Source organism: Bufo gargarizans, chromosome 2, assembly GCF_014858855.1.
Source record: "Bufo gargarizans isolate SCDJY-AF-19 chromosome 2, ASM1485885v1, whole genome shotgun sequence".
Taxonomy (NCBI): domain Eukaryota; kingdom Metazoa; phylum Chordata; class Amphibia; order Anura; family Bufonidae; genus Bufo; species Bufo gargarizans.
In genome coordinates, this window is record NC_058081.1 from 455,152,115 (window position 1) to 455,175,711 (window position 23,597).

A 23,597-nucleotide genomic window follows, 5' to 3' on the forward strand; every position below is an offset into this window, starting at 1 on the left:
ACAGGGGCGGAGAAACAGAACAGTGAGAAAACCTCCAACCCTAAGTGACATCATCACAGGGGTGGAGACACAGAGCTTTGAGAACGTCTCAAAGCTCTGGTAGTGACATTCTGTCACTAAATCCATACCGGTGACCCAGCGCCTAAATACTAGGCCTCAAATTTAATTCCCTCTAAATCTCTCGTTACCCACCGCTGTACTGTTGTTGCTGGGCAAGATATTTAGTGTCCGTCAAAGCACATTTTTTGTTCTGGGTTGAAGTACAATTCCCAATTTAGCAATTTCATAATTTAGTGGTTTCTGCTATATCAGAGCTATTTGAAATCTATCCCTAAAAGGGTATATAATATTGAAGGTGCACATAGGGTCATTCAGAATAACTTCACACACACCCGCTACTGTGTATTTCCAAGTCTAATTCTGTCACTAAACCCATACCTGTCACCCAGCGCCTAAATACTAGGCCTCAAATTTAAATCCCTCTAAATCTCTCGTTACCGTTGTCCTGTTGTAGCTGGGAAAGTTATTTAGTGCCCGTCAAAGCACATTTTTTGTTCTGGGTTGAAGTACAATTCCCAATTTAGCAATTTCATAATTTAGTGGTTCCTGCTATATCAGAGCTATTTGAAATCTATCCCAAAAAGGGTATATAATATTGAAGGTGCACATAGGGTCATTCAGAATAACTTCACACACACCCGCTACTGTGTATTTCCAAGTCTAATTCTGTCACTAAATCCATACCGGTGACCCAGCGCCTAAATACTAGGCCTCAAATTTAATTCCCTCTAAATCTCTCGTTACCCACCGGTGTACTGTTGTTGCTGGGCAAGATATTTAGTGTCCGTCAAAGCACATTTTTTGTTCTGGGTTGAAGTACAATTCCCAATTTAGCAATTTCATAATTTAGTGGTTTCTGCTATATCAGAGCTATTTGAAATCTATCCCTAAAAGGGTATATAATATTGAAGGTGCACATAGGGTCATTCAGAATAACTTCACACACACCCGCTACTGTGTATTTCCAAGTCTAATTCTGTCACTAAATCCATACCGGTGACCCAGCGCCTAAATACTAGGCCTCAAATTTAATTCCCTCTAAATCTCTCGTTACCCACCGTTGTACTGTTGTTGCTGGGCAAGATATTTAGTGTCCGTCAAAGCACATTTTTTGTTCTGGGTTGAAGTACAATTCCCAATTTAGCAATTTCATAATTTAGTGGTTTCTGCTATATCAGAGCTATTTGAAATCTATCCCTAAAAGGGTATATAATATTCAAGGTGCACATTGGGTCATTCAGAATAACTTCACACACACACGCTTCTGTGCATTTCCAAGTCTAATTCTGTCACTAAATCCATACCGGTCACCCAGCGCCTAAATACTAGGCCTCAAATTTATATCCCGCTGAATTTGAATACAATACATTGGGCCAAATAATATATTTGTTGTTGTGGTGAACCATAACAATGAGAAAAACATCTAGTAAGGGACGCGGACGTGGACATGGTCGTGGTGGTGTTAGTGGACCCTCTGGTGCTGGGAGAGGACGTGGCCGTTCTGCCACATCCACACGTCCTAGTGTACCAACTACTTCAGGTCCCAGTAGCCGCCAGAATTTACAGCGATATATGGTGGGGCCCAATGCCGTTCTAAGGATGGTAAGGCCTGAGCAGGTACAGGCATTAGTCAATTGGGTGGCCGACAGTGGATCCAGCACGTTCACATTATCTCCCACCCAGTCTTCTGCAGAAAGCGCACAGATGGCGCCTGAAAACCAACCCCATCAGTCTGTCACATCACCCCCATGCATACCAGGGAAACTGTCTCAGCCTCAAGTTATGCAGCAGTCTCTTATGCTGTTTGAAGACTCCGCTGGCAGGGTTTCCCAAGGGCATCCACCTAGCCCTTCCCCAGCGGTGAAAGACATAGAATGCACTGACGCACAACCACTTATGTTTCCTGATGATGAGGACATGGGAATACCACCTCAGCATGTCTCTGATGATGACGAAACACAGGTGCCAACTGCTGCGTCTTTCTGCAGTGTGCAGACTGAACAGGAGGTCAGGGATCAAGACTGGGTGGAAGACGATGCAGGGGACGATGAGGTCCTAGACCCCACATGGAATGAAGGTCGTGCCACTGACTTTCACAGTTCGGAGGAAGAGGCAGTGGTGAGACCGAGCCAACAGCGTAGCAAAAGAGGGAGCAGTGGGCAAAAGCAGAACACCCGCCGCCAAGAGACTCCGCCTGCTACTGACCGCCGCCATCTGGGACCGAGCACCCCAAAGGCAGCTTCAAGGAGTTCCCTGGCATGGCACTTCTTCAAACAATGTGCTGACGACAAGACCCGAGTGGTTTGCACGCTGTGCCATCAGAGCCTGAAGCGAGGCATTAACGTTCTGAACCTGAGCACAACCTGCATGACCAGGCACCTGCATGCAAAGCATGAACTGCAGTGGAGTAAACACCTTAAAACCAAGGAAGTCACTCAGGCTCCCCCTGCTACCTCTTCTGCTGCTGCCGCCTCGGCCTATTCTGCTGCTGCCGCCTCGGCCTCTTCCTCCGCCTCTGGAGGAACGTTGGCACCTGCCGCCCAGCAAACAGGGGATGTACCACCAACACCACCACCACCACCTCCGTCACCAAGCGTCTCAACCATGTCACACGCCAGCGTTCAGCTCTCCATCTCACAAACATTTGATAGAAAGCGTAAATTCCCACCTAGCCACCCTCGATCCCTGGCCCTGAATGCCAGCATTTCTAAACTACTGGCCTATGAAATGCTGTCATTTAGGCTGGTGGACACAGACAGCTTCAAACAGCTCATGTCGCTTGCTGTCCCACAGTATGTTGTTCCCAGCCGGCACTACTTCTCCAAGAGAGCCGTGCCTTCCCTGCACAACCAAGTATCCGATAAAATCAAGTGTGCACTGCGCAACGCCATCTGTGGCAAGGTCCACCTAACCACAGATACGTGGACCAGTAAGCACGGCCAGGGACGCTATATCTCCCTAACTGCACACTGGGTAAATGTAGTGGCAGCTGGGCCCCAGGCGGAGAGCTGTTTGGCGCACGTCCTTCCGCCGCCAAGGATCGCAGGGCAACATTCTTTGCCTCCTGTTGCCACCTCCTCCTTCTCGGCTTCCTCCTCCTCTTCTTCCACCTGCTCATCCAGTCAGCCACACACCTTCACCACCAACTTCAGCACAGCCCGGGGTAAACGTCAGCAGGCCATTCTGAAACTCATATGTTTGGGGGACAGGCCCCACACCGCACAGGAGTTGTGGCGGGGTATAGAACAACAGACCGACGAGTGGTTGCTGCCGGTGAGCCTCAAGCCCGGCCTGGTGGTGTGTGATAATGGGCGAAATCTCGTTGCAGCTCTGGGACTAGCCAATTTGACGCACATCCCTTGCTTGGCGCATGTGCTGAATTTGGTGGTGCAGAAGTTCATTCACAACTACCCCGACATGTCAGAGCTGCTGCATAAAGTGCGGGCCGTCTGTTCGCGCTTCCGGCGTTCACATCCTGCTGCTGCTCGCCTGTCTGCGCTACAGCGTAACTTCGGCCTTCCCGCTCACCGCCTCATATGCGACGTGCCCACCAGGTGGAACTCCACCTTGCACATGCTGGACAGACTGTGCGAGCAGCAGCAGGCCATAGTGGAGTTTCAGCTGCAGCACGCACGGGTCAGTCGCACTACAGAACAGCACCACTTCACCACCAATGACTGGGCCTCCATGCGAGACCTGTGTGCCCTGTTGCGCTGTTTCGAGTACTCCACCAACATGGCCAGTGGCGATGACACCGTTATCAGCGTTACAATACCACTTCTATGTCTCCTTGAGAAAACACTTAGGGCGATGATGGAACAGGAGGTGGCCCAGGAGGAGGAGGAGGAGGATGAGGAAGAGGGGTCATTTTTAGCACTTTCAGGCCAGTCTCTTCGAAGTGACTCAGAGGGAGGTTTTTTGCAACAGCAGAGGCCAGGTACAAATGTGGCCAGCCAGGGCCCACTACTGGAGGACGAGGAGGACGAGGATGAGGAGGAGGTGGAGGAGGATGAGGATGAAGCATGGTCACAGCGGGGTGGCACCCAACGCAGCTCGGGTCCATCACTGGTGCGTGGCTGGGGGGAAAGGCAGGACGATGACGATACGCCTCCCACAGAGGACAGCTTGTCCTTACCCCTGGGCAGCCTGGCACACATGAGCGACTACATGCTGCAGTGCCTGCGCAACGACAGCAGAGTTGCCCACATTTTAACCTGTGCGGACTACTGGGTTGCCACCCTGCTGGATCCACGCTACAAAGACAATGTGCCCACCTTACTTCCTGCACTGGAGCGTGATAGGAAGATGCGCGAGTACAAGCGCACGTTGGTAGACGCGCTACTGAGAGCATTCCCAAATGTCACAGGGGAACAAGTGGAAGCCCAAGGCCAAGGCAGAGGAGGAGCAAGAGGTCGCCAAGGCAGCTGTGTCACGGCCAGCTCCTCTGAGGGCAGGGTTAGCATGGCAGAGATGTGGAAAACTTTTGTCAACACGCCACAGCTAACTGCACCACCACCTGATACGCAACGTGTTAGCAGGAGGCAACATTTTACTAACATGGTGGAACAGTACGTGTGCACACCCCTCCACGTACTGACTGATGGTTCGGCCCCATTCAACTTCTGGGTCTCTAAATTGTCCACGTGGCCAGAGCTAGCCTTTTATGCCTTGGAGGTGCTGGCCTGCCCGGCAGCCAGCGTTTTGTCTGAACGTGTATTCAGCACGGCAGGGGGCGTCATTACAGACAAACGCAGCCGCCTGTCTACAGCCAATGTGGACAAGCTGACGTTCATAAAAATGAACCAGGCATGGATCCCACAGGACCTGTCCGTCCCTTGTCCAGATTAGACATTAACTACCTCCCCATAACCATATATTATTGGACTCCAGGGCACTTCCTCATTCAATCCTATTTTTATTTTCATTTTACCATTATATTGCGATGCTACCCAAAGTTGAATGAACCTCTCCTCTGCCTGTGTGCTAGGCCTAAATATATGCCAATGGACTGTTGCAGTGGTGGCTGACATGAAGCCTGATTCTCTGCTATGACATGCAGACTAATTCTCTGCTGACATGAAGCCAGATTGTCTGTTACGGGACCTCTCTCCTCTGCCTGGGTGATGGGCCTAAATTTATGACAATGGACTGTTGCAGTGGTGGCTGACGTGAAGCCTGATTCTCTGCTATGACATGCAGACTGATTCTCTGCTGTCATGAAGCCAGATTGTCTGTTACGGGACCTTTCTCCTCTACCTGGGTTCTGGGCCTAAATTTATGAAAATTGACTCTTACAGTGGTGGGTGACGTGAAGCCTGATTCTCTGCTATGATATGAAGACTGATTCTCTGCTGACATGAAGCCAGATTGTCTGTTACGGGACCTTTCTCCTCTGCCTGGGTTCTGGGCCTAAATTTATGAAAATTGACTCTTACAGTGGTGGGTGACGTGAAGCCTGATTCTCTGCTATGATATGAAGACTGATTCTCTGCTGACATGAAGCCAGATTGTCTGTTACGGGACCTTTCTCCTCTGCCTGGGTTCTGGGCCTAAATTTATGAAAATTGACTCTTACAGTGGTGGGTGACGTGAAGCCTGATTCTCTGCTATGATATGAAGACTGATTCTCTGCTGACATGAAGCCAGATTGTCTGTTACGGGACCTTTCTCCTCTGCCTGGGTTCTGGGCCTAAATTTATGAAAATTGACTCTTACAGTGGTGGGTGACGTGAAGCCTGATTCTCTGCTATGATATGAAGACTGATTCTCTGCTGACATGAAGCCAGATTGTCTGTTACGGGACCTTTCTCCTCTGCCTGGGTTCTGGGCCTAAATTTATGAAAATTGACTCTTACAGTGGTGGGTGACGTGAAGCCTGATTCTCTGCTATGATATGAAGACTGATTCTCTGCTGACATGAAGCCAGATTGTCTGTTACGGGACCTTTCTCCTCTGCCTGGGTTCTGGGCCTAAATTTATGAAAATTGACTCTTACAGTGGTGGGTGACGTGAAGCCTGATTCTCTGCTATGATATGAAGACTGATTCTCTGCTGACATGAAGCCAGATTGTCTGTTACGGGACCTCTCTCCTCTGCCTGGGTGCTGGGCCTAAATATATGCCAATGGACTGTTGCAGTGGTGGCTGACGTGAAGCCTCATTCTCTGCTATGACATGCAGACTAATTCTCTGCTGACATGAAGACAGATTCTCTGTTACGGGACCTCTCTCCTCTGCCTGGGTGCCGGGGCCTAAATATCTGAGAATGGACTGTTCCAGTGGTGGCTGACGTGAAGCCTCATTCTCTGCTATGACATGCAGACTAATTCTCTGCTGACATGAAGACAGATTCTCTGTTACGGGACCTCCCTCCTCTGCCTGGGTGCTGGGCCTAAATATATGCCAATGGACTGTTGCAGTGGTGGCTGACGTGAAGCCTCATTCTCTGCTATGACATGCAGACTAATTCTCTGCTGACATGAAGACAGATTCTCTGTTACGGGACCTCCCTCCTCTGCCTGGGTGCTGGGCCTAAATATATGCCAATGGACTGTTGCAGTGGTGGCTGACGTGAAGCCTCATTCTCTGCTATGACATGCAGACTGATTCTCTGCTGACATGAAGCCAGATTCTCTGTTACGGGACCTCTCTCCTCTGCCTGTGTGTGTGCTGGGCCTAAATATATGCCAATGGACTGTTGCAGTGGTGGCTGACGTGAAGCCTCATTCTCTGCTATGACATGCAGACTGATTCTCTGCTGACATGAAGCCAGATTCTCTGTTACGGGACCTCTCTCCTCTGCCTGTGTGTGTGCTGGGCCTAAATATATGCCAATGGACTGTTGCAGTGGTGGCTGACGTGAAGCCTCATTCTCTGCTATGACATGCAGACTAATTCTCTGCTGACATGAAGACAGATTCTCTGTTACGGGACCTCCCTCCTCTGCCTGGGTGCTGGGCCTAAATATATGCCAATGGACTGTTGCAGTGGTGGCTGACGTGAAGCCTCATTCTCTGCTATGACATGCAGACTGATTCTCTGCTGACATGAAGCCAGATTCTCTGTTACGGGACCTCTCTCCTCTGCCTGTGTGTGTGCTGGGCCTAAATATATGCCAATGGACTGTTGCAGTGGTGGCTGACGTGAAGCCTCATTCTCTGCTATGACATGCAGACTGATTCTCTGCTGACATGAAGCCAGATTCTCTGTTACGGGACCTCTCTCCTCTGCCTGTGTGTGTGCTGGGCCTAAATATATGCCAATGGACTGTTGCAGTGGTGGCTGACGTGAAGCCTCATTCTCTGCTATGACATGCAGACTAATTCTCTGCTGACATGAAGACAGATTCTCTGTTACGGGACCTCCCTCCTCTGCCTGGGTGCTGGGCCTAAATATATGCCAATGGACTGTTGCAGTGGTGGCTGACGTGAAGCCTCATTCTCTGCTATGACATGCAGACTAATTCTCTGCTGACATGAAGACAGATTCTCTGTTACGGGACCTCTCTCCTCTGCCTGGGTGCCGGGGCCTAAATATCTGAGAATGGACTGTTCCAGTGGTGGGTGACGGGAAGCCAGATTCTCTGCTATGGAACCTCTCTCCAATTGATTTTGGTTAATTTTTATTTATTTAATTTTTATTTTAATTCATTTCCCTATCCACATTTGTTTGCAGGGGATTTACCTACATGTTGCTGCCTTTTGCAGCCCTCTAGCTCTTTCCTGGGCTGTTTTACAGCCTTTTTAGTGCCGAAAAGTTCGGGTCCCCATTGACTTCAATGGGGTTCGGGTTCGGGACGAAGTTCGGATCGGGTTCGGATCCCGAACCCGAACATTTCCGGGATGTTCGGCCGAACTTCTCGAACCCGAACATCCAGGTGTTCGCTCAACTCTACTAGGGAGGCCTGTTTCTTCCCTCATTTCCAACAAGTGTCAGATACATTCAAATCCATCTGAAACATTTTCTGGGGGTACTTATACCAACGTGACATGGTCTTATACGAATGTTCTTGGATGCGCACACATTTGGAGAATCCGTGTGACCGTCAGTGAACCTGAGTGATTTCAGCATCTGAGAGAGATCTACCCAAATCCCTTTCCCATCCCCTAATATAAGATGGTGTTCATTGGCTTTGAAGAGATAATACATTCTGGTAGAAAAGAGAAATTGAGTGTTTGGGGAAGGAATCACCTTGCACACCTCCCACCAAGTCTCTTTTTGTAATTGAGGATATTTTGTAATTAAAGCTCTGCCAGGTCGAGCAAGCTCAAACGTATCTAAGAAATTCCCCTCCAGAATGTGCCTGGAACAAAAAGCCACTAAATTATCTCCAGAGCCAATATCTTTAATAAACTCAGTGTCATCTTCCTGAATTTCTGCCAAAAGCTTTGACTAAGTTGTAGATTGGGGTAGAGTAGGTGAATTAGGGCTTCTGACATTACACTGAAAGCTGTAGAGAGTAGAGGCGAGTCAGACGCCAAGGATTCTTGGCGTCTCTTCTTTAGTCCCCCCAAGGGCTGTGTAGGTTTAATGATTTCCCAAAGTCCCACCAGTTGGGCTATTGATATATAAGCTAACTCTAAATCAGTTCCCAAGACATGAAATCTTGGGTAGCAAAGTTGTAGCCAACTTTTCATCTGAATCGACTTTTAGTAGGATCATAGATCTGGCAGGCCAAAACCCCCTTTCGGGCGACCCATGGATAATCTAATGTAGGCTAACCTGGGCCTTTTGACTCTCCACAAAATTAAGTGAAGATGGAACCAACTTGGGTGAAGAAAGAGAGCGGCAATTGTATTGGTACCATTTGCAGCAGATATAGGACGTAGCCCTTTGCTGGTTATTGTGCCTCCAAGCCTGTAGCAAGCTTCCTCTTTGCTCCTCCACCACTATTGCTGATTTACCATCGTTGCAAACCCGGACCGTTTGACCTTGCTGATTTGCCGCCTGCATTGACTCACTGCTTACCACCGACCACGCCTCCGTCTACTCTTGCTGTTACCTCGCTGCCATCTCTGCTGCCGACCCGGACTGATCGACCACGCTACCTGCCTCCTGCCTCTGTGGGCCTCTGCCACTGGACTCCATACTTCCAGCTCGGATGTCCTCTGACTCAGGTGAGCCTCGATTGACACTACCACCCTTAACACCTATCCTGTTTTTCCTACATATATTTTAGGGCAGGAGCAGGAAGCCATGTATATGATCCCACTACTCCGACAGTTAAAGAACTCGCTTATGGTGTATTCTCGCCTGTCCACCGGATTTATGAACTTCTTAACTTTAGGTACGCATTTGCACTGCATGCAATTACCACATGGGAATGACCCCACTGTGTTTGATTTTAACCAGGTTTCTTTTGTTTTTTTTGAATTTCAGGGAGAATACTGTGAACTAATTTGTCCCTAAGGTTTTGTCCTCTTCTGTAGGTCACACTTGGATATGGTGATATGACTGTATTTAAATCTCGGTCACCGGTGAGTATCCTCCAGTGTCTTTTAAGAATATTCATTATCTGCAAATGGTTATGGTCGTATGTACCAATGCATCTAATCTTTTTTGTAGCCTGTATAGATTCAGTTCTCATTTTTTTTTAGATAAAATATCTTCTCTTTTTTGGCTCTTAGCTCGATTAAAGGCTTTTTCAAGGGTTTTTCGCGGATAGCCTCTTGCTCAAAAACGTTTATTATAATTCATCCGACTCCTTTTTGAAAGCTTCCTCTGTCGTACAGCTTCTTCTGGCCCTTAGATGTTGACTGACCGGTATCCCATTTTTCAATGGTGTCGGATGCAGCTTGTCCAGTGGAGGAGGCTATTCTGTGAACTCTTGTTTATCGCCATCCCAAAATAACAAAACATCGTCAATAAATCTACCCCAAAATAAAATGTGACTTGTGAAATGTGCATAAGTGTCTGAAAAAAACTATTTGATCCTCCCACCACCCCAAAAACAAATTAGCAAAAGTCTGTGCACAAGGTGTCCCTATAGTGGTACATTTCATCTGATGATAAAAGGCACCGTTGCATAAAAGGATAGTAGTACTCACAGTTCAGTTGTCCCCTGGGGCCGGCATGCAGTGCATAGGAAGACAGCCTTAAATCCTCCAGGGCACTGTTGGTTGCAGGGAACACCAGCCAGATGTTGTTGAGATGCCATTGATGGTAGTGGATATGCTTAGAAACATAGAAACATAGAATGTGTCAGCAGATAAGAACCATTTGGCCCATCTAGTCTGCCCAATATAGTGAATAGCCCTTGTCCCTATCTTAAATGAAGGATGGCCGTATGCCTATACCATGCATGCTTAAACTCCTTCACTGTATTTGCAGCTACCACTTCTGCAGGAAGGCTATTCCATGCATCCACTACTCTCTCAGTAAAGTAATACTTCCTGATATTACTTTCAAACCTTTGCCCCTCTAATTTAAAACTATGTCCTCTTGTAGCAGCTTTTCTTCTGTAAATATTCTCTCCTCTTTTACCTTTAAAACTTTCTATCATATCCCCTCTGTCTCGTCTTTCTTCCAAGCTATACATGTTAAGGTCCTTTAATCTTTCCTGGTAAGTTTTATCCTGTAATCCATGTACTAGTTTTGTAGCTCTTGTACGAACTCTCTCTAAAGTATCAATATCCTTCTGGACATATGGTCTCCAGTACTGAGCACAATACTCCAAATGAGGTCTCACTAGTGCTCTGTAGAGCGGCATGAACACCTCCCTCTTTTTACTGGTAATGCCTCTCCCTATACACCCAAGCATTCTGATAGCATTTCCTGCTGCTCTATGACATTTGCCTACCTATAAGTCTTCTGAAATAATGACCCCTAAATCCCTTTTCTCAAATACTGAGGTTAGGACTGTATCACTGATTTTATATTCTGCTCTTGGGTTTTTAAGCTCCAATTGTAATATCTTGCACTTATCAACATTAAATTTTAGTTGCCGGATGTTTGACCATTCCCCTAGTTTTCCTAAATCCTTTTCCATTTAGTGTATCCCTCCAGGAACATCTACCCTGTTGCAAATCTTTGGGTCATCAGCAAAAAGACACACCTTACCATCGAGGCCTTTAATTTAGCTTATAAAGATATTAAACAATATGGGTCCCAGAACAGATCCCTGAGGTACCCCACTGGTAACAAGACCATGGTCTAATTATACTCCAATGTTGTTTGTCCCTTAGCCACTGCCTAATCCATTCAACAATATGGGAGTCCAAGCACAAAGACTGCAATTTATTGATAAGCCTTCTATGTGGGACAGTATCAAAAGCCTTACTAAAGTCTAGATAAGCGATGTCTACTGCACCTCCACCATCTATTATTTTAGTCACCCAATCAAAAAAATCAATAAGATTATTTTGACATGATCTCCCTGAAGTAAACCCATGCTGTTTTTCATCTTTCAATCCATGGGATTTTAGATGTTCCACAATCCTCTGCTTAAGTATGGTTTCCATTAATTTCCCCACTACTGATGTCAGGCTTGCTGGCCTATAGTTGCCTGATTCCTCCCTACTACCTTTCTTGTGAATTGGCACAACATTTGCTAATTTCCAATCTTCTGGGATGACTCCTGTTACCAGTGATTGGTTAAATAAATCTGTTAATGGTTTTGCTAGTTCACCGCTAAGCTCTTTTAATAGCTTTGGGTGTATCCCATCAGGCCCCTGTGACTTATTTGTATTCATTTTAGACAGCTGACTTAGAACCGCTTCCTCTGTAAAGACACATGCATCAAAATATGCATTAGTCTTCCTTTCTAACTGAGGTCCTTTTTCTTAATTTTCCTTTGTAAAAACCAAACAGAAGTATTCATTGAGGCAGTCAGCTAGTTATTTATCTTCTTCTATATAGCTTCCTTCTTTTGTTTTTAATTTGTTAATTTCTTGTTTTAGTTTCCTTTTTTCATTTATGTATCTGAACAATGTCTTATCGCCTTTTTTCACTGACTGAGCTAATTTCTCTTCTGCCTGTGCTTTAGAAGCTCCTATAACTTGTTTGGCCTCTCTCTGCCTAATCTTATAAATTTGCCTGTTATCCTCGTTTTTTTTTATAATTGCTAAATGCTATATTTTTGTTTTTAATGATTGTTGCCACTTCTGATGAGTACCACAGTGATCTCTTCCTTTTTTTTGCTTTTACTGACAAGCCTAATGCAATTATCTGTTGACTTTAATAGTGCCACTTTTAAGTAGTCCTATTTCTCCTGGACTCCATTGAAACTGTTCCAATCTGATAGGGACTCGTATACAACTAATTTAATTTTAGAAAAGTAAAGTCAGTTTTTATAAAATCTAAAACTTTTGTTTTTGTGTTGTGTGACTCAGTCACTGTACTTATAGTAAACCACACTGACTGGTGATCACTACATCCCAAGCTTTCCCCTACAGTAATATAGGATACCAAATTCCCATTTGTGAATTCTAAATCTAAAATGGCCTCCTTCCGGGTTGGTTCCTCAATTACTTGCTGTAGAGATAATCCCAGTAGGGAATTTAGAATATCTGTACTCCTCACAGAACTAGCTATTTTGGTTTTCCAGTTTACACCAGGAAGATTAAAGTATCCTATAATGATAACTTTCCATTTCAATGCCATTTTAGCTATTTCCTCAACTAGTAGATCATCTAATTCTTTGACTTGGCTAGGTTGTCTATATATCACACCTACACAAGTTACCTCATTGATCTTATTCCCTAAACTGTGAGCATTTGTAGACAAGACTCTGAGCTTGTCATTTCTTAACCTATATGCTACTGGCATCTTCTGGCATTGTGCCGTGGGGCAGTTGGACTGCTGGATTATCACTCTTTTGCCCCCCCCCCCCTTTCCTAGTTTAAATGCTCCTTAGCAAATACTTTTAACTGTTCACTGAGGACATTTGTTCCCTTGAGAGAAGGATGCAAACCATCTTTCTTGTACAGTTTTTTTCCATTCCAACGAGAGCAAACATGAGACCCAAAGCCAAACCCTTGGTTCAGACACCATTCACTAATCCATACATTGAATTCTGTAATGCGCCTATTCCTGTCATGCTGAAAGTTATGCACAGGCAAAACTGCAGAAAATGAAACAGTTGATGCAACCTCCCGTATATTATTTCCAAGTGTGTGAAAAGCTTCCTTCACCTTTGAAACCTCATTGCAAGCCAGATCATTTGTCCCAAGATGGACAATAACATCCACCTCCCTTTCCTGCTTTGCTTCCCTAACAATATTAAGGATATGTTGTCTATCCCTGCTAGCGGTAGGACCAAGGAGAGATCTCACAACACCATTTTCCTCAAACTTCACACCTCTTATGATAGACTCGCCCACCAACAGCTGCTTACTATCAGTCCTCACCTTCTCCTTTTTCTCTTTGGCTGCAGTCTTGCATACTTTAGGCATGGGAGATGATTGTTCCTCACCCACTGTGCCTGAGCCATCCTCCATGTTGCTCTTGCACTCTGAAAGTGCAGCAAATGAATTATGGAGAGCCACAGACTGTGGGACATGTCTTCTATCAACAACTCTCAGTCTACCAGAACCTGCGGTAACCCATCTTCTATTTCTAGGAGTCCTCTGTGGCAGTGGCATTGCAACATTCCCAGCCTGAGTTTGTTTAACAGTTCATTTACAAATCTCAGATTTCAAAAATGTAATTACCTGCTGCATTATAGAGAGCTGTCTACAGATCAGACAGTATCCAAACCTCCGAAGAGTGGAACCTGAAATAAAAGCACAATTCCTGCACAGAACCAGGTCTGCCATTTTAAAGAGGGGAAAGGGTAAAACAAATCTTACTTTTTTAGATTGTATCCACCTCCAGATTACCTCCTGAGTATCTCCTGGATATATGAAATGCACTTATAAATGCTGCACTTTGAGAATGCAGCAAGCTATATTTAGATAAGCTAATACTATGTGGCTATATATACACACATTCCCACAAAAGCGCCTCCCCCAACAACAAATTTAACACCTTAATCAACTATGCTCACTTGCAGTCAGACAATAGTGAGAACCTGTCTAACAAGTACCTTACCTGTTTGGAAGCAGTGTCTGAGTTTCCACCAGGAACACAGCTGAAGTTCTGCTGTTTTGAAGCAGTGTCTGAGTATCCACCAGAAACACAGCTGAAGTTCTGCTGTTTTGAAGCAGTGTCTGAGTATCCACCAGAAACACAGCTGAAGTTCTGCTACAGTGGAAAAGCTCTAAGTTAGTCTAAGTTAGTCTCCTGAATATCTCAGATGCATATAAAGGAATTATTATAGAAATTATTATATGAACACATTTTTATTAAATACAATAGTAACGTCACATATTACTATCATCAGCAAAATACAATCAACACATAGTAGTACTATATTAACCTTCTCCCGTCACACTAACGCCGAAAGGCGTCAATGCTGCGGCGCTGCCAGGTCACACTAACGCCGATTGGCGTCATCTCGCGTGAGCCGAGATTTCCTGTGAACGCGCGCTCACAGGAGCGTGCGTTCACAGGATTCCGCAGTTCACAAGTTCATCTGCAGCCTGCCGGCCGCGATCATTGGCTGGCAGGCTGTGGATTTTTGAATCGGCCAATGAAATGGTTATGTCAGACGCTATTTTGAAAATAGCGTCTGATATAACTCCTGCCTGGTCCTCTGGTGGTCCCTTTTGCTTGGATCGACCACCAGAGGATACAGGCAGCTCAGTAAGTAGCACCAAACACCACACTACACATTAGATATTTCCCTGTCATTTATTTAACCCCTTATTTAGCTCCTGATCACCCATATTAGACACCCTGATCACCCCCTTATCCACCCCCCTGTCATTGATCACCCCCCTGTTAGGGTCCCTTATCACCGCCAGGTAGTTAGCTACTTGTTAGGTAGTTAGCGCCCTCCGCACCGCACCGCAGTCACCGATTAGTCGCTGATTAGCGTCATCGCTGTCGCTAATCAGCACTAGTACTATATAGTATCTGTAAGTGATCAATACTGATCGCAATCAGATCTATATAAGTACATTAGGGTCACCTTAGGTTCTACAAAAAACGCAGTGTTCGCCCGATCAGGCCTGATCTTGTGCGCACACTTGCGTTCAGTCCGCCCCACCGCAGTGACAGAATTTTTTTTTTCTGATCACTGCAAAAACCGTAAAATCGCTGCGCCGCTATAAAAGATCACTTTTGAGCTTTTTGGATCTTTATTAGCGATCGCAGCTTTATTTCGCAAGCACTCCTTTTTACTAAGCAGGTTTGCTCTTTTTCCTGGGTAGTCTCAGAGGAATACCCCCTAAATTTAGTGAACCCAAAATGTCAAACAAGGGGTATTCCGCTGAAGAGGCCTACAGGATTCTGACCGTGATGGATGAAAGCGATGGGGACGCCTTATCCGCTGAATCCAGTGGTTCAGAATATGAACCTGTAGACAGCAGTGGCACTCTAACGGCTAGTGAGGATGACGAGGTAGAGGTCCCTGCTACGGCCAGACGTACCCGATCCCATGTAAGAGTTCTGCCTACCCTGCATGATGATCCTCATTTGCAGCAGAGTGGTGCTAGCGCTGATCTTGTTTATGGTGCGGCATACACCAGCAGCGCAGCACAGCCTGGACCTTCTACCAGCACTGCCGTAGTCCCTGGTGAAGTGGCGAGCACCAGAAGGGCAGTTCCAGCTGGTACGGTGGCACGTGCAATAACTCCCCCGTCGCAGCCACCGCGTTCACAGGCCCGTAGAACCCTTAGTCTCCCAGAGGTGCTGGCAAATCCTAATTGGCAATCCCCTGATTCCGCCGCACCCGTATTGCCCCCTTTCACCGCCCAGTCTGGAGTTCGCGTGGAGACGGCTCATTTAGGATCGGCCCTTCAGTTTTTTGAGCTGTTCTTCACCGCGGATCTCTATGACCTAGTTGTGGCTGAAACCAACCGCTACGCCACACAGTTTATTACCGCCAATCCGGAAAGCTACTATGCCCAGCCTTTCCGGTGGAAACCAGTCACTGTTTCCGAGTTTAAAATTTTTTTGGGCCTTATCCTCAGCATGGGTCTAACAAAAAAAAATGTATTGCGGTCATATTGGTCTAAAGACCCAATACATTACATGCCCATGTTCTCTGCTGCAATGTCTAGGGCACGTTTTGAGGTCATCATGTGCTTTATGCATTTTGCGGACAATAGCACCTGTCATCCAAGAGGCCACCCTGCTTATGACCGGCTCCACAAAATTCGGCCCCTCATAGACCATTTGTCATCCAGATTTGCAGATGCGTATACCCCTAATCAAAACATCTGCATAGACGAGTCCCTAGTACATTTTACCGGGCGCCTTGGCATAAAACAGTACATCCCCAGCAAGCGCGCCCGGTATGGGGTCAAACTGTATAAGCTCTGTGAAAGGGCCACAGGCTATACATATCGTTTTAGGGTCTATGAGGGAAAAGACTCAAAACTGGAGCCGGTCGGATGTCCTGACTACCTGGGGAGCAGTGGCAAGATTGTCTGGGACTTGGTGTCACCCTTATTCCACAAGGGGTACCACTTATACGTGGACAATTTTTACTCAAGCGTGGCCCTCTTTCGGCACTTACATATAGTCGGAATTCAATGCTGTGGTACCGCGCGACCTAGTCGCCGGGGCTTCCCCCAACGGCTCGTTAGTACCCGACTTGCACGGGGGGAGAGGGCTGCCTTGTGTGACCAAGAACTGCTCGCGGTGAAGTGGAGGGACAAGAGGGACGTTTACCTTCTGTCCACCATTCACGCAGACACGACTGTCCAAATTGAACGGGCAACTGGAGTCATTGTGAAACCCCTCTCTGTCCACGACTATAACCTTCAGATGGGAGGGGTGGACTTCAATGACCAGATGTTGGCTCCCTATTTAGTGTCCCGACGCACCAGACGCTGGTATAAGAAGGTGTCTGTTTATTTGATCCAATTGGCGATGTACAATAGTTTTGTTCTCTACAGTAAGGCTGGGAGAACAGGATCCTTCCTAAAATTCCAGGAAGAGATCATTTCGGAAATCCTGTATCCAGGAGGGTCCGTGCCCCAAGGCCCTGATGTAGTGAGCCGGCTACATGGCAGACACTTCCCGTCTGTCTATCCTGGTACCCCAACTCAACGTTCCACAAGAAAAAGATGTCGTGTCTGTAGCAGGGGTGGAATAAGGCGTGACACCACCTTTTTTTGTCCTGACTGTCCTGACCAGCCTGCCCTATGCATAGGGGAGTGTTTCCGCAAGTTCCACACTCAGGTACACTATTAGCATAGGGATTGCGTACACAGGACAGGCACACAGGGGTCTTAGGGCCCTTTCACACAGAGCTGCCACAAACCTCTCCTTTCACCTGGGACAAAGTGCATAATGCACTTCGCCACATGTTTGGGCGATTTGCGCTTTGCACATTGTCCCATGGGGAAGGAGAGGTTTGTCCAATAAACGTAAAAAAACAAAAAAAAAAGAAAAGAAAAAATCACCGGTAAGCAAAAAAGTTATTGTTCTGTTTCAAAAGTTTAGAAAAGTTAATGTTCTCTAAAGTTAATGTTAATAAAATTATTGCGTTGCGGCCTGGTTTTTTCTTTTTTGTTTTTTTGTTTTTTTACCTTCCAGGTGGACCAAGCGATCAAGCAGCTGCAGCACTGATGTGCATTCTGACAGAAGCATTGCGCTGCTGTCAGATTACACGCAAGTCGGTGTATGCGGCGCTGCAAGACGAGATTTCTACTCTGCAGTAACAGATACGTTTGCCGAGGCATACGAGCTGAGGAGGAGGCGGCGTTCCTATGCTTTGGCAAACACTTTGTATGTAAAAAAATAATAATCCCGGCAATGATTTATTCATCCACATCGATTGATGCGAATGGAGAAATCTGGTTTGCCAGGGCATACGAGCTAAGTGGGTATGGATGTAGGGCGGAGCTCCTATGTCCTGGCAGACGCCTTTCCCCTCCTTTTTTTTTTTGGGCAGAGATTTTTTCATCCACATTGATCGATGCGAATGAAGAAATCTGTGCCGTTCATTTTTTTCTTTCAGCCCAGAGGCTGAACGGAAAAAAAAATCTCATTACCTGTATGCTCAATATAAGGAGAATAGCAGAAACTCCTAATGCTGGCTATACATGTAATGATTGCGGAGACCCTCAAATGCAAGGGCAGTACAAACACCCCACAACTCACCCCATTTTGGAAAGAAGACACCCCAAGGTATTTGCTGAGGGGCATATTGAGTCTATGAAAGATTTAAATTTTTGTCCTAAGTTAGCGGAAAGTGACACTTTGTGAGAAAAAAACCAAAAATTTTTTTGCTAAATTATGGCCAAAAAAAAATTTCTATGAACTCGCCAGGCCCCTCATTGAATACCTTGGGGTGTCTTCTTTCCAAAGTGGGGTCACATGTGGGGTATTTATACTGCCCTGGCTTTTTAGGGGCCCTAAAGAGCCAGAAGAAGTCTGGGATCCAAATGTCTAAAAATGCCCTCCTAAAAGGAATTTGGGCCGCTTTGCGCATCTAGGCTGCAAAAAAGTGTCACACATGTGGTATCGCCGTACTCAGGAGAAGTTGGGGAATGTGTTTTGGGGTGTCATTTCACATATACCCATGCTGGGTGAGATAAATATCTTGGTCAAATGCCAACTTTGTATAAAACAAATGGGAAAAGTTGTCTTTTGCCAAGATATTTCTCTCACCCAGCATGGGTATATGTAAAATGACACCCCAAAACACATTCCCCAACTTCTCCTGAGTACGGCGATACCAGATGTGTCACACTTTTTTGATGCCAAGGTGGGCAAAGGGGCGCATATTCCAAAGTGCACCTTTCGGATTTCACCGGCCATTTTTTTACACATTTTGATTGCAAGGTACTTCTTACACATTTGGGCCCCTAAATTGCCAGGGCAGTATAACTACGCCACAAGTGACCCCATTTTGGAAAGAAGACACCCCAAGGTATTCCGTGAGGGGCACGGCGAGTTCCTAGAATTTTTTTTTTTTTGTCACAAGTTAGCGGAAAATGATGATTTTTCTTTTTTTTTCTTTTTTCCTTACAAAGTCTCATATTCCACTAACTTGCGACAAAAAATAAAAAATTCTAGGAACTCGCCATGCCCCTCACGGAATACCTTGGGGTGTCTTCTTTCCAAAATGGGGTCACTTGTGGCGTAGTTATACTGCCCTGGCAATTTAGGGGCCCAAATGTGTGAGAAGAACTTTGCAATCAAAATGTGTAAAAAATGCCCTGCAAAATCCGAAAGGTGCACTTTGGAATATGTGCCCCTTTGCCCACCTTGGCAGCAAAAAAGTGTGACACATCTGGTATCGCCGTACTCAGGAGAAGTTGGGGAATGTGTTTTGGGGTGTCATTTTACATATACCCATGCTGGGTGACAAAAATATCTTGGTCAAATGCCAACTTTGTATAAAAAAATGGGAAAAGTTGTCTTTTGCCAAGATATTTCTCTCACCCAGCATGGGTATATGTAAAATGATACCCCAAAACACATTCCCCAACTTCTCCTGAGTACGGCGATACCAGATGTGTGACACTTTTTTGATGCCAAGGTGGGCAAAGGGGCACATATTCCAAAGTGCACCTTTCGGATTTCACCGGCCATTTTTTACACATTTTGATTGCAAAGTACTTCTCACACATTTGGGCCCCTAAATTGCCAGGGCAGTATAACTACGCCACAAGTGACCCCATTTTGGAAAGAAGACACCCCAAGGTATTCCGTGAGGGGCATGGCGAGTTCCTAGAATTTTTTATTTTTTGTCGCAAGTTAGTGGAATATGAGACTTTGTAAGGAAAAAAGATAAAAAATAAAAAATCATCATTTTCCGCTAACTTGTGACAAAAAATAAAAAATTCTAGGAACTCGCCATGCCCCTCACGGAATACCTTGGGGTGTCTTCTTTCCAAAATGGGGTCACTTGTGGTGTAGTTATACTGCCCTGGCAATTTAGGGGCCCAAATGTGTGAGAAGTACCTTGCAATCAAAATGTGTAAAAAATGGCCTGCAAAATCTGAAAGGTGCACTTTGGAATATGTGCCCCTTTGCCCACCTTGGCAGCAAAAAAGTGTCACACATGTGGTATCGCCGTACTCAGGAGAAGTTGGGGAATGTGTTTTGGGGTGTCATTTTACATATACCCATGCTGGGTGAGAGAAATATCTTGGCAAAAGACAACTTTTCCCATTTTTTTATACAAAGTTGGCATTTGACCAAGATATTTTTGTCACCCAGCATGGGTATATGTAAAATGACACCCCAAAACACATTCCCCAACTTCTCCTGAGTACGGCGATACCAGATGTGTCACACTTTTTTGCTGCCAAGGTGGGCAAAGGGGCACATATTCCAAAGTGCACCTTTTGGATTTCACCGGTCATTTCTTACACATTTTGATTGCAAGGTACTTCTCACACATTTGGGCCACTAAATTGCCAGGGCAGTATAACTACCCCACAAGTGACCCCATTTTGGAAAGAAGACACCCCAAGGTATTCCGTGAGGGGCATGGCAAGTTTTTAGAATTTTTTATTTTTTGTCGCAAGTTAGTGGAATATGAGACTTTGTAAGAAAAAATAAAAAAAATAAAATCATCATCATTTTCCGCTAACTTGTGACAAAAAATAAAAAGTTCTATGAACTCACTATGCCCATCAGCGAATACCTTAGGGTGTCTACTTTCCGAAATGGGGTCATTTGTGGGGGTTTTCTACTGTTTGGGCATTGTAGAACCTCAGGAATTATGACAGGTGCTCAGAAAGTCAGAGCTGTTTCAAAAAGCGGAAATTCACATTTTTGTACCATAGTTTGCAAATGCTATAACTTTTACCCAAACCATTTTTTTTTTGCCCAAACATTTTTTTTTATCAAAGACATGTAGAACAATAAATTTGGCAAAAAATGTATATATGGATGTCGTTTTTTTTGCAAAATTTTACAGCTGAAAGTGAAAAATGTCATTTTTTTGCAAAAAAATCGTTAAATTTCGATTAATAACAAAAAAAGTAAAAATGTCAGCGGCAATGAAATACCACCAAATGAAAGCTCTATTAGTGAGAAGAAAAGGAGGTAAAATTCATTTGGGTGGTAAGTTGCATGACCGAGCAATAAACCGCTAAAGTTGTGGAGTGCCGATTTGTAAAAAAGGGCCTGGTCACTAGGGGGGTATAAACCTGTGGTCCTTAAGTGGTTAAAGAGGACCTTTAAGCACTCCTGACATGTCTTCTTTAATTACTTCATGTATTCCACATGTAATAACAATTCAGGAGCATCTATTCTTATGGCTCAATGTTGTGCAATTCCTTTATAGGCTTGAAAAAGGTTCTGAGAGAGAACCGAAACGTTGCTGTATGACGTGTGAATAAATAGCAAATTTTTTAACTTTTAAGGAGTGCCTTGGATTTTTGCAATTTATCTACCACCCAGAATCAAGAGGTTACTGCTGGCACCCACTTTACAGTTGGCAAAGGAGTGCTGCCCTACTTTTGATGTGTGTATATATATATATATATATATATATTTAAAACTAAATTATACAGAGGTAGGGACACGTCTCTGCCAGGGCAGTGTTCTTGCATCCTGTAATAAAGCAGCTGGGCATGAACACTATCATGCCGCCGCCGCCCCCACCTCACAAGCAGTCGCGTGGGCCGGGCACGCAGCAGCTTCAGGTTCTTCCTTCCAACTTTTCCGCCCAGTCGGGACCACTCCCTCTACTGGCTGTATGTGCCTGCACACACGGCTCTGCCTCTGACCCCCTATGTGAACTTAGCCGCCGGCAGCCCGCAGGACAGGTATTGTAATTACACTGCGGCGGCGGCGGCCAGCGTTAAAGGGGAAAATCAGCGGGAAACTCCTGGGGGGGGGGTTGCCCCATTGCCCCATTGTCCTACCCCTGGATCCGCCAATGAATACAGTGTGTATTGATAAACTTGTAGTTGTCATTGTTTTTTATTAACTTATGGACGCAGCTGCATGACTGGACGCAGCAACATCAGCTGCATCCGATATATATAGGGCCTTTTCTTGGTTAGTCCCTAGCCACTGCAGCCTTGCTGCATTTTCTTTTGGAATTGGTCCTTGCAGCTCCACCACCGATTCTTGACCTCATCAACTTTGTGAGAAAAATACAAGAAGACCCCATCTGGGTCAGCAGCTACCCCCGTGAGTCAACATTTTAACCTGGGAGATGGAGACTCTTCTGCCTAAACTAACCAATGGGAGGATTGGCAATTCAGTGAGACTGTAGGATGCTACGTGCTATCTCTATACTCCCCTAGTATATTGTTCTAGTGACGTAGGCTATGTTACATATGTTTAATTTTCCTATGTTAGGGTCTAGTATTTATCTAGATTTGTTAGACAATGTAACCATAATGGCTGTGCTAAACATGGCATGGTTGACCATATAGGATGTGCTGTCCATAGTCTAATTGTAATGTTTATTTTTCATGTATGTTAACTTGTACCTTTATTTGGGAGATAGGGACCCTCATGCATACGCACAATGAAAGGCAGATAGGACACTCTGTGATCATGCAGAATGAATCCTCTTATTCCTAGTTGGCTCCTGGTTTCCCGTAGAGACATTTTATTATATTGGTCATTACTCAAAGCCCAGTTTGGAATTGTCATGCTTTTTTGTTTCTTTATATCACTATGTATCTTTCTCTCTCTTGTTTAGGGCTCATTCACACAAACGTATTTTGCGATCCGTATACAGGCCGTTATCTGCATTCCGCATGTGGTCCGTATACGGAACCATTCATTTCAATAGGCCTGCAAAAGATGCAGACAGCATTCTGTGTGCTGTCCGCATCCGTTGCTCCGTCCCGTGGCCCCGTTTTACAGACAAGAATAGGCATTTCTATAATAGGCCTCCTGTTCCACAAATTGCGGAAGGCACACGGCGCCATCCGTGTTGTGCGGATCCGCAATTTGCGTACCGCAAAAAACTGCATGGTCGTGTGAACGAGCCCTTACTCTCAGATTTTGTGTTGGTCGAGCACCCAAGTGCTTGGGTACTCGAGTAGAACACGTCGGGATGCTCGGGTGCTCTACAGGGTACCTGAGCACAATGGAGGTCAATGGGGGAACCCGAGCATTAAACCAGGGACCCCCTGCTCTGAAGAGGGGAGGGTGTCTGGTTCGAAGGGAAAAGGTCAGAAATTGATGGAAACACCACTGAAATGGTTCGGGAACAGCATGGGGAGAACGTCTGGATGCATTTTGGACTCCCAGGTCGCTGCTGGGAACGATGTTGTCCAAGTAGTACGCCACTTTTGCATACTAACAATAATACACACAAAACCAAAGACAAAATCGATTTTAGAGGAAAGATTGTTAGGAAATGTTCTTTCCTGTATATTTACTTGTATATAAAGTGCAAGTGCTGCCAAAAAGGAACCGGCACTCCAATACATCCTTTACTACACATAAAGGAGGGCATTATACACACCTTTGAAAAATTATAATGGCCTGCTGGTGACCCTCAAAAACTATTGGTGCAAGGGCCTGCTGATCTGACCATCTAAAACAATAGAGCGAGGGCCT